The sequence below is a fragment of the Ranitomeya imitator genome, chromosome 2 (genome assembly GCF_032444005.1).
Source record: "Ranitomeya imitator isolate aRanImi1 chromosome 2, aRanImi1.pri, whole genome shotgun sequence".
Lineage (NCBI taxonomy): Eukaryota > Metazoa > Chordata > Amphibia > Anura > Dendrobatidae > Ranitomeya > Ranitomeya imitator.
The window spans coordinates 632147921-632163427 of record NC_091283.1 but is presented as its reverse complement, the minus strand read 5'-3'; the positions used below and the strand labels follow the sequence as shown (position 1 = coordinate 632163427).

The window sequence follows — 15507 nt, the reverse complement described above, 5'->3', positions numbered from 1 at the left end:
GCTCTGTGCCACTGTACAGTGCTGGAGCTTCGTACAATGGTTCCCTGGTTACTGTCTGTCCCACTGTACAGTGCTGGAGCTTTATACAATGGAGCCCTGGTTACTCTCTGTGCCAGTGTACAGTCCTGGAGCTTCATACAATGGAACCCTGGTCACTCTGTGTGCTATTGTAAAGTGCTGGAGAGTCATACGATTGGAGCCCTGGTTACTCTGTGCCACTGTACAGTGCTGGAGCTTCGTACAATGGTTCCCTGGTTACTGTCTGTCCCACTGTACAGTGCTGGAGCTTTATACAATGGAGCCCTGGTTACTCTCTGTGCCACTGTACAGTGCTGGAGCTTCATACAATCGAGCCCCGGTTACTCTCTGTGCCAGTGTACAGTCCTGGAGCTTCATACAATGGAACCCTGGTTACTCTTTGTGCTATTGTAAAGTGCTGGAGCTTCATACCATGAAGCCCTGGTCACACTCTGTGCCAATGTACAGTGCTGGAGCTTTACACAATGGAGCCCTGGTTACTCTCTGTGCCACTGTACAGTGCTGGAGCTTTATACAATGGAGCCCTGGTTACTCTCTGTGCCACTGTACAGTGCTGGAGCTTCATACAATGGAACCCTGGTCACTCTTTGTGCTATTGTAAAGTGCTGGAGATTCATACCATGAAGCCCTGGTCACACTCTGTGCCACTGTACAGTGCTGGAGCTTCATACAATGGAACCCTGGTCACTCTGTGTGCTATTGTAAAGTGTGGAGTGTCATACGATTGGAGCCCTGGTTACGCTCTGTGCCACTGTACAGTGCTGGAGCTTTATATAATGGAGCCCTGGTTACGCTCTGTGCCACTGTACAGTGCTGGAGCTTCATACAATGGAGCCCTGGTTACTCTCTGTGCCAGTGTACAGTGCTGGAGCTTTATACAATGGAGCCCTGGTTACTCTCTGTGCCAGTGTACAGTCCTGGAGCTTTATACAATGGAGCCCTGGTCACTCTTTGTGCTATTGTAAAGTGCTGGAGCTTCATACCATGAAGCCCTGGTCACTCTGTGTGCTATTGTAAAGTGCTGGAGCTTCATACCATGAAGCCATGGTTACTCTCTGTGCCAGTGTACAGTGCTGTATTTTCATACAATGGAGCCCTGGTTACTCTCTGTGCCAGTGTACAGTGCTGGAGCTTTATACAATGGAGCCCCGGTTACTCTCTGTGCCAGTGTACAGTCCTGGAGCTTTATACAATGGAGCCCTGGTCACTCTTTGTGCTATTGTAAAGTGCTGGAGCTTCATACCATGAAGCCCTGGTCACTCTGTGTGCTATTGTAAAGTGCTGGAGCTTCATACCATGAAGCCATGGTTACTCTCTGTGCCAGTGTACAGTGCTGTATTTTCATACAATGGAACCCTGGTTACTCTCTGTGCCAGTGTACAGTGCTGTATTTTCATACAATGGAGCCCTGGTTAGTCTCTGTGCCAGTGTAAAGTGCTGGAGCTTTGTACAATGGTTCCCTGGTTACTCTCTGTGCCAGTGTACAGTGCTGGAGCTTCATACAATGGTTCCCTGGTTACTGTCTGTGCCAGTGTACAGTGCTGGAGCTTAATACAAAGGACTCCTGGTTATACTGTATAGTGTTCCCTGTTGTGTTCTATTATGGACTATGCTAGAAGCAATGCTTAGCTTGTACCAAAGAGATATGGGTAAAGCAGAGCCCTTTAAAGTCTACTGGCACAATATTTTGGCTCCGTACACTATGGGACTGCAGAATGCCATGACGAATTAGTCCATGTTCTTTATACAGTGCTCTATTCTGCACGGAAAGGAGAACATGCTCCACATTTGGTGCTGAACTTTCCTGGATACCACAAATTAAAGGAGCTTTCCAGGTTCATAAAATATTCATCATATCTGACACCTGCCCGGATGTGCACCCCACTGATTAGTTCTAGGAAGCAAACATATCAGTAATGTAATCCATTAACAGGCAGAGACAGTTATTTTCTATAGCCAATATCCGAGATATATTGTAGGATGTGAGGCACTGCTAGATAAAAGCACATTATGTGGGATTGGAAAATATAAATAAAATATATGTGACCTGAGGGGTCCGATAATAGCATTTTGTCCTGTCTGTACATACAGCTACAGACACTTCTGAAATTAGATTTAGTGAATAATACTGTCCAAACTACGTTCGTTCACTAAAACTATTCTTGTATTTACATCCCCTGGCTATGGCTTTAGATACAGGGGTACGTGGCACTTAGCACCTGTAAAATTCATTATTTTTGTACCTTGTACAAACCCTCAACCCGATTAAGGGCTGGCTTTATAAATCTGCAAATATAGGGTGCGTCACCACCCCTAACCCCACTGGCCCATATAGTTTAGATACCTGAAACTTGCTGTCATGGGTTTACCGCGTCAGGGAGGGGCCAGAAGACCGCAGCGTCTGATTTCACGTACTCCTGCACTGATTAGAAGCATGTCACCTTCATATTAAATGGTGCAGGTTTTTGCTAGCAGTGCAGAGGTTAAACTGTTCAGCTTGGAATCTCTAAAGCCTCCCTTGGATGATCTCAGCTGTTCAGTATTGGCCACTCCTCTCTCCTATATACACTAGCCTCTGGCAATCTAGATTGCCAGTGTTATTCTTATACTGCCTGGTGTGAAGTGGAGGTGTTAGTTGTTGGTAGAGACGTTTGGAGTGTTGATCTGTGACTGTTGCTTGGTGTTTCAGATGTGGCAAATTCTCATCCTCACCTATTTGGTTTACTGTCCTTTTCTCCCCAGTGTTCCTCTCTGTTGTCTGTCTGTGAATGCATATTTGTCTGGTTGGTATTTAACACTAGAGTCATTTTGACTCCTCGTGATTTTTAGTTCTCTTCTGTGACTACACTTTTCCAAATTCCGGCTTGAGACTCGGTGACTTTTACTCATTTAAGATGCGAAAAAAGATTTTGAGACAATGAATAATTTTGGGAAAAAAAAGAGTACCTTTTTTTTTTTCAAAATTTACCTTTAATTACCAAATGGAGTCATTTTGACTCCCTACTATATTGTGCAAGTCTTTGTCGCTGAATGTTATTATTTCTTTTAGTTTTCATTTACTTGTATGTTAAGAATAAATGTTGGCGTTGACTTGGAATCAATAGCATTTTTGCAAATATGCTTGACATACACAGGACATATACAGGCCATCCGTCAGTGAACAGTGAACTCTCGAGTGGACTGCATAGTTTCTGTAGAATACGGCCTGCAGTATTTTTCATTGCTCATATGGCTAAAAGAACTGCGCTAGAGCCTGACGATATTCTTGCTATTTTGCATTCTATACATTCTATATACATTCTATAAATTAAAGTTACAACAATACCAGGAGCAAGAAACTCTAAAAATAAATGAAAACAAGCCAGGAGTCAAAATAACTCCATTCGGTAGTTCTAGGGGGGGGTCACTAGTCCGGTAATCCTAGTGTTAATTTATCCCTGTTAGTTTGGTTTGTGTATATACATAAATTATTACTTCTTACATTCCTGGGTGGGGAAGGGGACAGATATAGGGCTGATGCAGGAATTTAGCAAGGAACGTGGCCCTGGCATCTTCACCATCAGGAGTAATCTGGGAACAGGGATAGATAGGGCGCCCCTAGCATTAGGCTGCGGGTACTCAGACAACAGAGTCGTGGCACTCACACACCCAATATTTTGTTTCACACTTGGTCTCATTGGCAATGCTATTTGTACACAGTATTAATATGCATTTTATGCGCACCAGATTAGAGAATGATTGGGACTGAGGCCTTCACAATAGAGGAGCCCTTCCTTTTGTACTGCTGTGGGTCTCTGAGAGGTTACTCTCTATTACAGATAGTCCAGCCTTTACATCTCCTGCAGTGTTTTAATCAGATACTTAGTAAGAGACTTCATTTGCATCTCTGTAGGTCTTGGTGCCAGCTTTGTCACTATCTTTTGCAGATTTCCAATTGACCACATTTGTAACGTATAATTTGCACATGGTATGATATTCTGAGCAACAGGATTTTGGTCCCTAACCACAAAGATGCCAACACAGTCCCAGTTAAGTCTTTATTGGAAAAGGGATGCCATGTACATGGACCTGCTGCTCCACACTCACAGCACAGGTCCTTCAGGAGTTGCACAAGTTGACTTTTGCATACTGTCTCTCCTCTATCTGCCACCTTACCCTAGAGGACGTTTCTTATGGAGGCTTCACATTCTTGGGCTCCGCGCGCAGCCTCTCCTCCTCGTCGTCATCAGGACACTGTCGCCGATGCAGAAAAAGACGTAGGGAACACTATGGTAGCATTCCCATAGGTCCAGATCCAGTCGCCGCAGCAGGCGGTCTAGGTCGTCGAGGTGGCGATCTCCATCATCGTCGGGTAGTTCATCCAGCCGATCTCGCCGACACGGTTCATCAAGACGCAGGTCCGCGTCCTGGGGGGAGCAGCGAAGTGCGAATACCCACGGAGCTCAGGAGCAGAGTCGCCTGGAACGTAGCATGCAACCCGGTGAGTACGCTTTTACTGGGGCCTGGGGTGGTGACAGGGGTACAACGTTGAATTTAGCGGACGCAATCCCGCTTGGCACGGGCGGTGGGAGGATTTTTGTAAATCCCAGGTTGCTGCAATCGGCGGCACCACCTAGACCATTTATTCCCCCTCCCCGCCCGGACATTTACAAAGATGGACTTTTTTGCGGTGTTCCACCCCTAGGGTCACATCTAGACATCAGCGTGAAGGAACAAATTTGGTCTAACGAGTTCGTCGACATTTGGTCCATCGTATCCACCGAGCAGCACTCGGTGGACAAGGAGAGACGGATAGGCAAAAAAGTGTACGACAGGAAGCCGAAAGTAGCCAAAACTATTAACAATTGGCTTCAGGCTTTCGCAGTTCTAGGGTGTGTGATGGGGGAGAAGCACCCGGAACGTTGTTCCGAGCTTTTCATTTATCTAGACAGCATCTACAATTCTTACAAGTCACACGGCGGCTCGGCATGGTGGAAATATGACGAAGATTTCCGCCGCCGCTAGTCATTATCCCACAATTAGGGTGGGGGGGTCAAAGCCACCGATTCATGGTTGCGTTTGATGATGGCTCAAAAAATCTTGCAGCCCTTTCCCGGGTCCCCCGCCGGCCCGCCCAATAGTACAGGGTCGACGGTGGTACGAAGACCAGGCACTTGTTGGCTCTTCAACGAGGGTCACTGCAAATTCTATGGATTATGCAAATATAAACACAAATTTTCTGCGTGCGGGGGAACCCATTATGCTTCAAAATGCTCCAGACCCCCTCAAAGAACGGGTAGCAATAAGACTCCCGCGGGGGGTGAACCATATGACACCGGTGAGCGCAAAAAACATGGAACCGTGGCTGGCCAGATACCCCAATAAACCGGCTGCGGCCCAACTCAGTTTTGGTTTTTCTTTTGGCTTTTTCATCCCTTTCGTTTTCTCGAGCAAACCCCAGTCGTCCCCTAATTTAAAATCTGCCAGGGACTCCCCAGCCATCCTTTACGAAAAATTGAATAAGGAAATTCAAGCAGGACGCTTCCGGGGGCCATTCGACGCCCTCCCCTTTTATAACTTGAGGGTTTCCCCATTGGGCATAGTTCCCAAGAAAGAACCGGGAAAATACCGGCTGATTTCACCATTTGTCTTACCCCAAAGGCAGCTCGGTGAACGACGGCATCCCGGGTGACGACACCGCGGTAACGTATATTCCTTTTGACAGAGCTGTCGAAATGGTCAGAAAAGCTGGGCCGGGCGCCCTTATGGCAAAGTCTGATATCGAATCCGCTTTCCGGCTGCTCCCGGTCCACCCAGATTGCTATCACCTGTTGGGAGCCATGTTCGAGGGGCGATACTACTACGACACATGGCTCCCGATGGGATGCTCAATTTCCTGCCATTAATTTGAAATGTTTAGCACATTTCTGGAATGGGTCGCTCGGAAGGTAACGCGTTTGCCATCAATTACGCACTACCTTGACGACTTTTTGCTGGTAGGCCCGGCTAATTCGGAATCTTGTTCCCAGGCCCTGGCCCAATTTAAGGAGGTTATGTCCCTTTTCGGCGTTCCCCTGTCTCCGGAAAAAACGATTGGCCCTGTCCCCGTAATCTCCTTCTTGGGGATTGAAATTGACTCGGTTGCCATGGAGTTCAGGCTGCCCCAGGACAAGATTGCAAAGCTTTTAGACCTAATCACCGGTTTCTTATCGGTTGGTAAGGTTTCCCTAGTGCAAATGCAATCTCTTCTCGGCTCACTGAATTTCGCCTGTAAGATAATGCCAATGGGCAGAATTTTTTCTCGCAGGCTGATTCTGGCCACAAGAGGCGTGAGGCAACCTCACCACAGGATTAGGATTACTGTTCAGCTGCGCAGGGACCTGATCATATGGCAGCGTTTCCTCATTTCTTACAACGGCAAAAACATGTTTTCAGGAGGAGGAATGTGTCAGCGACAGCCTGGGTCTAATTTTTGGTCTGACGGACTCGGCGGGCTTCAGCGTCAGTTTCGGGGATCAGACGTGCGTGGGTTCGTGGCCTGAATCTTGGGTTTCCAGAGCATGGCATCAGGACCCGGTTCTAGTTGAGCTGTTCCCTCTGGCAGCGGCCATGGAATTGTGGGGACGGTTGTTATGCAACAAGCGTATCCGACTGCAGCTTAGATCGGTTAAGGCTATACATGCGATTAATTGCCTGTCATCTTCCTCCTTACCCGTCGTAAAGGTCATAGGTTTCACGGTGTTAAAATGCCTGGAGTACAACACATGGATAAAGGCGAGCGCCTATGCCTCTATGAATGACGAGTTTACGAATGTTATACATCGGTCTGATCCACAGGTGCGGTGTGGCCGGCGGCCGAGGGAACTACAGCAAATCCTGGAATGCCCTCCTTCGGTCTGGGATGTCCCGGAGAATTGATTCCCCTGATAAGGTCTTCTATCGCTCCGTCCACCTGGAGAGCATACGGTAAGGCATGGGATGAGTGGTGCAGCTTGGCAGCTGAGAAACCGGTAGGTGATTCGGGCTCCATGAGACTTCAGGCCACGTTGGCTTTCCTGGCACGGTTACAGGCATCGGGGGTTTTGGGAGTGGTAGCTCGTAATCGCTTATCCGGTGTCGCTTTTCATTTTAAGCTACGTGGGTGGCCCGATTCAACCAAGCATTTTTTGATTGGGCAAGTACTGAAGGGCTGGCATCGGGAAAGTGTGCAGAACGACCAAAGGAGGCCCATTTCTTTTCAATTACTATCTAATTTGATCAAGGTTTTGGTTAATGTTTGCGACTCCGTTTACGAAGCCACATTGATCTCGGCGGCTTTTGGTCTGGCTTTTTTCGGGGCCATGCGGGTTAGTGAAATACTCCCCTCGTCCCATTGCAGGGCTGGCGGCCTGCAGCTGGACGACATGGTGATCTGCGACGACGGGTTGAGGGTGAGGGTGCGCAGATCCAAAACCGATCAGGAAGGCAGGGGCACTTGGTTCCCTCTTTTTGCTATCGAGGGGGCGATTTGCCCTTTAGCGTTGGTAAAAAATTTCATGCAGGTCAGGAGTAGTGGGTCTCAATTGTTCATCCACGAAAACGGCTCCCCTTTTTTGTCGTGCCAGTTTTTGGCGGTCCTTAGACACGCTCTGTCATTCCTTGGTCTGCCCGCGGCAGATTTCGGTACCCATTCGTTTAGGATCGGCGCAGCGACCGAAGCCTCTAGGGCGGGTTTTTTCGAAGCAGACATTCAGAGGGTTGGTAGATGGAGGTCCCGCTGTTTTACCAGGTACATCAGGCCTGAACTTGTCATGTAAGATTTTGCGGCCAAGATAACACTCTTTTGCGGATTTTGCTTATGTTTTATTGCCGCTTTTTTCCTAGCTTACATTGCTTTTTGCTTAACATTAATGTGTTCCGTTTGTTTTTAGATGGTATGCGGCCCAGCATATGGCTGGTGGGCCACTCGTTCATTTATTGGGCAGCACGGCGTGCGGAACTACGCCCAGGAGGTCGATCGCTGGGTCTTGCAGGAATGGACGTTATTTGGCGTGGAACAAGGGGACTTACCTGGTCTCAAGTCCTTCTGGAAGTTGTGCGTATTGCAAGAGTCGCGTCTTCCCCGACAGTGGTGGTTATTCACGCCGGAGGGAACGATCTGGCTTCTTTTCCTCTCGCGGAACTGTTGACCCTGATGAGAGCCGACTTGGACAAATTTCCTGGTTTCTTTACAGCAATGCGTTTAGTCTGGTCGGAGGTGGTTCCTAGATTGGTTTGGCGTGGCACCAGGGAGCTGAGCGCCATGGAAAGATCTCGACGCACCTTAAACCAGCGGATATCTCGATTCATTAGGTTCAAGAATGGTGTGGTGGTGAGGCACCACCAGCTAGAAGGGGATAATTCAGGTTTTCTCCTGCCAGATGGGGTCCATCTGAATGACGCCGGCTTAGATATATTCCTGGTTGGTCTTCGGGAAGGGGTGGTTCAGGCGCTCCATTCTTTGGGTGGGTCGTAGCTCGTGTCACGGGCTACTCCATGGCGGAATGGGTGGAGATTATGGTGGTGAGGATACCTGCGCCGGGAGACCGGAAGGCAGACAATCTCCCTACACCCGATTGGTTGGCAAATTTTGCCGGTTTTAAGCTGTGACCCTAATCTTAAGCCAAAAGAAAAGATTGAAGTTACATGAACAAAATTATTTCATAAAATAAACAAGTTATAGTTTAAATTTTCTTGTGTGGCGTCACTTTGTGGGAGAATATTATCGCGGGTCTCGGCAGTCTGACATCTCCCAAACTCTTTCATACACTCAGAAGCAGCATCAGGATGAACATCACTATAATGAGAAATCTGACTACAATACAGCATTAGGATGAGATGAAAGAATACTTGTACTTAGCAGTAGCAGTGTCTCTTCTCCCTTTTCCCTCTTATTGAATTAATTGGGAAGCAAGCAGTAACATGATCTATCAGTGAAGCAGATAATTGATTCTCAGGTACTGAAGCTCAGCTATATCAGCTCTTGTTACAAGAAGCTTGCAATATGTTTTGTAATATATCTTATCCAAGAAATCTGCTTCTTTCTCTACTTAAAGGTACCGTCACACTGAACGATATCGCTAGCGATCCGTGACGTTGCAGCGTCCTGGCTAGCGGTATCGTTCAGTTTGACACGCAGCAGCGATCTGGATCCTGCTGTGATGTCGTTGGTCGCTGCAGAAAGTCCAGCACTTTATTTCAACGCTGGACTCCCTGCAGACATCGCTGAATCGGCGTGTGTGACGCCGATTCAGCGATGTCTTCACTGGTAACCAGGGTAAACATCGGGTTACTAAGCGCAGGGCCGCGCTTAGTAACCCGATGTTTACCCTGGTTACCAGCGTAAAAGTTAAAAAAAACAAACACTACATACTTACATTCCGCTGTCTGTCCTCGGCGCTCTGCTTCTCTGCACTGGCTGTGAGCGCCGGCCACCCGGAAAGCACAGCGGTGACGTCACCGCTCTGCTTTCCGGCCGCTGTGCTCACAGTCAGTGCAGGAAAGCACAGCGCCGGGGACAGACAGCGGAAGGTAAGTATGTAGTGTTTGTTTTTTTTAACTTTTGCGATGGTAACCAGGGTAAACATCGGGTTACTAAGCGCGGCCCTGCGCTTAGTAGCCCGATGTTTACCCTGGTTACCGGCATCGTTGGTCGCTGGAGAGCTGTCTGTGTGACAGCTCTCCAGCGACCAAACAGCGACGCTACAGCGATCGACATCGTTGTCGGTATCGCTGCAGCGTCACTGAGTGTGAAGGTACCTTTAGTGCCACTTCTTCTCCTCCCCTGCTCCCTAACCTCTGAAAAACGTTTGCTCAAAACATGCTTTAGTCTTAAGGGCACTGACAGGGTCTGTTTATACAAGATTTCTACATAAATCCCTGGTAGTGATGAGCGAACATGCTCGCCACTGCTCGTCACTCGCCCGAGTATCACTATGCTCGGTGAGCACCGAGCATTTCCGGGATTATTCGGTGGTAACTGGTGTCTCCACCCAGCGTTTTTGGCGGACTTTAGAGACACAATCACGGTGCAGGGATTGTCTGCCAGGCCATGAAACGCCGCAGCCATCTTTGCTGTGGTCGTGCAGTAATTGGCTTGGCCGCACAGCATCATTCCGAGTATAAGAGACCTGACGCCGCATTCTGTTCCAGATTCAGCGAGAGTAGGGAGAGCTGGTGCCAAGATAGGGTCAGAATAGTGGTTTTTAGAGTTAGTGTAGGTCTGCAGCTCTGAAATCCACAACTTCTCAGAAACCAAAAGTCCTTTTTAGGGCTAATTCATGGGTCCCGATATTGCAGCGCTAGGTAGGCAGGGCACAGCATATCCACATCAGTGCAAGGCCTGCAGGCACTGTATGTGCGTCCATTGCTCGCACTGCATCCTTCCCAAAGCTCCATAACTGTCTGCTGCTGCAGCTTCTTTACTATATACCTAGTTGCATTTTTTTTTTAAATTAACCCCCAAAAAACCAAAAGTCTGTTCAGTCAGACTGAGGCCTGTTGAAAAATCATAGTTTGTCAGGCATATGTAGCATAGTTGTGTGTGCTAGCCTTGTGCCACTTTTTTTTTTGTATTTTAAATTCACCGAAAAAGGCCTCATATATCTGCGTGCTCCAAGTTTTTGCATTTTAGGGTGTTTTGCCACTGTTTTTGCTGTCTGTTACTCTAATTATATACAGCAATATTTGGCATTTAAAAAAAAACAGTCCACATACGGTATTTGCCAGTGTGGTATTTCCGTGACAGCCCTCATATATCTGCGTGCTCCAAGTTTGGGCATTGTAGTCCGGGGTAACCCCTTTTTTTGCTGTCTGATACTCTAATTCTATACAGCACTATTTAACTTAAAAAAATATGAAAAAAGGCTACATATTTCCCAGTGTGGTATTTCCGTGACAGAACTCATATCTCTGCGTACTCCAAGTTTAGTCATTGTGGGCTGGTGTACCCCTTTTTTTGCTGTCTGTTACTGTAATTATATACAGCACTATTTGGCATAAAAAAAGTATAAAAAGAAAACATATTTGCCAGTGTGGTATTTCCGTGACAGCCCTCATATATCTGCATGCTCCAAGTTTGGTCATTGTAGGCCGGTGGACAACTTTTTTGGCTGTCTGATACTGTAATTATATACAGCACTATTCAGCATAAAAAAATCTAAAAAGGCCACATATTAGCCAGTGTGGTATTTCCGTGACAGCCCGCATATATCTGCGTGCTCCAAGTTTGGTCACTGTAGGCCGGTGGACCCCTTTATTTTGCTGTCTGATACTCTAATTCTGTACAGCACTATTTTGCATAAATTTACTTCACAAAAAAGCCCCCAAAAATTGAATACAGTCTGTTATATCAGGCTGAGGCCTGCCTGGTGTTTGGGTTTTAAAAATCATAGATTTTCAGGCATACTGATCAGATATTATTTCGCTACTAATAAATATATTTGTGTTGACTATTGAGCATTTGAAATAGTGCAGTAGTCCATTTAAAATGACCAAGGCAAGGGGCAAGGGACTGGGAATTAGACGTGATGATGATGGTGCATGCAGAGGACGAGGCCGTGGCCAAGGTGAAAGTGGGCAACAACAAAGACCCACATCTTCTCGCTCGACCTTCCTGTCCCAGTTTCTAGGTGACCGCAGCACACCACTATTGAAGCCAGAGCAGTGTGAAATGTTTGTTGGTTGGATAGCCGATAATGCTTCCAGTCACTTAGCCACCAGCACCATGTCTTCCACACGGTCAAGTCTAAGTAGCGGTGAGTGTGGCCCAGTTATTCCTCACCCTGATCCTCCTTCCTCCCACCATGCCGAGTGCCCTGAGACAACTGATCTCACACTTGGACACTCTGAAGAGCTGTTCAGTTTTCCATTTCAAGATTCTGAACTCTCGGCCGGTCAACTTGAAGTGGGGACAGATGAGATCGCATGTAGAGCTGCCCAAAGCTTTGACCAGGCCCGGTCACACAAAGGCGATGGTGGGAAAGTGGAGGACAATGATTAAACACAATTGCCAGAAAGTCGGGAGGAGGAGCAGGGTGCGGATGTGGAAGACGAGGTGGTGGATGACATAGTGACTGACCCAACCTGGCAGGAGGACATGCAGAGCGAGGGCAGCAGCACACATGGGGAAGGAGGCATATCACCACAACAGGCAGGAAGAAGCAGTGTGGTGGCCACAGACAGAAGGTGTGCATCCGTTCCCCGTAACACCAACATGAGTGAAGTTGCCATTCCAACTGTTAGATCTTCCCAAGTCTGGTTATTTTTTAAAGACTCTGCCGATAACCCCAAATGGGCCATTTGCAGCATCTGCCATGCACGCATCAGCAGGGGTAGCAAAACAACCATCCTGACCAAAACCAGCATGATCAGGCACATGGCAGCAAAGCACCCGACTTTGTGGGCCAAACCCCATGGTCCAAGACCACTGCCTGCAGGTCACACCACTGCTTCTTCGACTGTTTTGCGGAGAAGACAATCCACAGTACACCGTGCATGTGAAGATGCCTCTAGCCCTGCACCTGTTGTGGCCCACAGTCAAGCAGAACCATCATCAAGCCCGTCCACGTCCTTGTCCTAGCACAGCCTTCAGTTGTCTATAACCCAGTCTTTGGAACGCAAGCAGAAATACCCCACCGACACCCCACAGGCCACAGTCCTAAATTCTAATATTTCTCTTCAGCTTGCGCTAGAAATGCTGCCTTTTAGGCTCATTGAGACGGAAGCTTTCCGCAACCTGATGGTGATGGCCGTACCAAGGTTCTCGGTCCCCAGTCGCCACTATTTCTCCCAGTGTGCCGTACCGGCATTACACCAGTATGTGTCCCACAACATTACCAGTGCCCTCAACAATGCTGTTACAGGGAAAGTCCACCTAACCACGGACACGTGGACAAGTGCTTGTGGGCAGGGAAGGTACATCTCACTGACGGCACACTGGGTTAACATAGTGGAAGCCGGGACCCAGTCGGACCTTGGGATAGAACACATCCTCCCCACGCCGAGGATTGCTGGCCCTACGTCAATCAGGGTTACCCCCACAGTCTACAGCTCCTTAACCGCCTCCTCCTCTTCATCCTCTATCTCTGAAATCAACACATCAGTCAGAAGCTGGAAGCACTGCAGCACTGCCTCAGCCAAGCGGCACCAGGCTGTGCTGAAGCTAATCTGCATAGGTAACAAACAGCACAATGCAGAAGAGTTGTGGACAGCGCTGAAAGAGCAGTCAGATGTTTGGATGACACCACTGAACCTACAGCCAGGCATGGTCACGTGTGACAATGGCCATAACTTGGTGGCAGCTCGTAGGAAAGGTGAGCTCACACACATACCTTACGTGGCCCATGTGCTTAACCTCGTGGTTCAACATTTTCTGAAAAGCTACTGAGAGCTGCTGGATCTACTAGTGAAAGTAAGCCATCTGTCTGCCCATTTTAGAAAGTCAGCTACAGCTGCAGCCGCCCTTCCTGTGCTTCAGCAGCGTTTGCAGCTTCCAGCTCACCGGCTGGTGTGTGATGTCCCCACGTGCTGGAACTCTATGCTACTTATGTTGGAAAGGATTTGTGAGCAGAAGATGGCAGTTGTTGACTACCAACATCAACAAGGCAGTCGATATTCAGTTCAGACTCCACACATAAGACCTCAGGTGTGGACATGGATGTCCGACATATGTACCATCCTCCAAAACTTTGAGGACTGCACCAAGATGGTGACCGGTGATGACGCCATAATTAGCATCACCATCCCGCTTCTCAGCATTCTGAAAACCTCTCTGCTCACAATTAAAGAGGATGCATTGCAGGCAGAGCACGAGGACATGGAGCAAGGAACCATACAGGGGGAGAACACTCAGCCCAGCCTCATGTCTTCTCATCGAGGATTGGTAGTCAATGAGGAGGAGGAAGAACAGGAGATACATTCATGCACTATAGATGGTACTACAAACACAGCTGTCATATCGTCTGTTCAGCAGGGATGGCCTGAGAATAGGGAGGAGGAGGATGAGGAGGAGGAGAACAGCATGGTCAGTCGTCCTGTTGGTGAGGACGCAGAAGTCTTGCCTTTTAGCAGTCTGGCACGCATGGCTGACTTTACGTTGCGCAGCGTTTCACGTGACCCTCGCATTATAAAAATTTGGGGTGACACTCATTACTGGTTGGTGACACTTCTAGACCCACGCTACAAGGTGAACTTTCAATCTCTTCTACTAGAGGCAGCGAGGTGTACTAATATGTTGCAGTACCAGAGGGCCCTTGAATTACTTAGAAAATTCCCATGTGAGAACACTTTCAGCAGACATCAGAGTTTGTTGTACAACCAAAGAGTCCAAGCGAGAGAGACAGAAGTGCAATCCAGCTCACGCAAGGGAACAATGGCAAAGTTTTGGGACAATTTTCTCAGACCCTCCCATTGTGATGGCACAGAGGCAAAGGGTGCTGTCACAAGAAGTGCAATGTTTGTGAAGATGGTGAGGGAGTACCTTGCAGATCGTACAAAAGTCCTCCGTGATTCCTCTATGCCTTTTAACTATTGCGTATCAAAGCTGGACATGTGGCATGAACTGGCTCTCTACGCCTTGGAGATCCTGGCCTGTCCTGATCCTGTGCCGCTGGTGGAATTATAACAGATAAGCGAATGTGCCTGTCAACTGAAAATGCTCACAGGCTGACTCTTATAAAAATGTACAAGGGCTGAATTGGGAAAGACTTCTGTACACCACCAAGTGAAAACAGCGAAACATAACCTCAAATACATTCTCTCTTTTGGGGAGGTGCATTCTCATGCACCTCTTCACAACCACACATGGGTATACGCTTCCAGATTTGGTCTGTTTGTTGTTATCCTCCTCCTTATCCTCATCCTCATCATCCAGAACCAAAAGATGACCAGGGTGTACGTGCTCTGTACTGTTATAGGCCGCTGAATTTTGGGCAAGGGGCTGTGAAGGCACTATTTTATTTAGTAAAAACAGGACCCCACATTGGGGAATTGGGCATTACATTACATTGGGCCTACTTCTTAACTCTGTCTCCTGCAATGTGTTCTTTACCTGCCACTAGATCACCAGGGTGAACATGCTCTGTACGGTGCATTTTGGGCAAGGGGGCTGTGATGGCACTATTTTATTTAGTAAAGAAACGACCCCAAATGGGGGAATTGGGCATTACATTACATTGGGCCTACTTCTTAACTCTGTCACCCTAGATGACCAGGGTGAAAGTGCTCAGTACTGTTGTAGGCTGGTGAAGTTTGGGCAAGGGGCCTGCGATGGCACAAGTCTATTTTTAAAAAAGGTACCCCCATTGGGGAATTGTTTGGCAGCTCCTGCACTGCTTATTTACTTCACAAACAGTTCTAAGCCTCTATATGTTTGCTGTTTGTAATTGTAAAACATTAAGGTTTACTGAAACTATGCCTGTGGTGGTTTGATCTAAATCCTTGTGGCTTTTATTTTCTAGGGGTTTATGGCCC

General features: G+C 47.8%; 1 protein-coding gene across 1 annotated transcript in view; it reads right to left on the bottom strand.

Moving 5' to 3' along the window:
• P2RX3 (purinergic receptor P2X 3) overlaps nucleotides 1-15507 on the bottom strand; it is a 170516-nt gene that overhangs the window by 38564 nt on the left and 116445 nt on the right. The window lies entirely within an intron of this gene.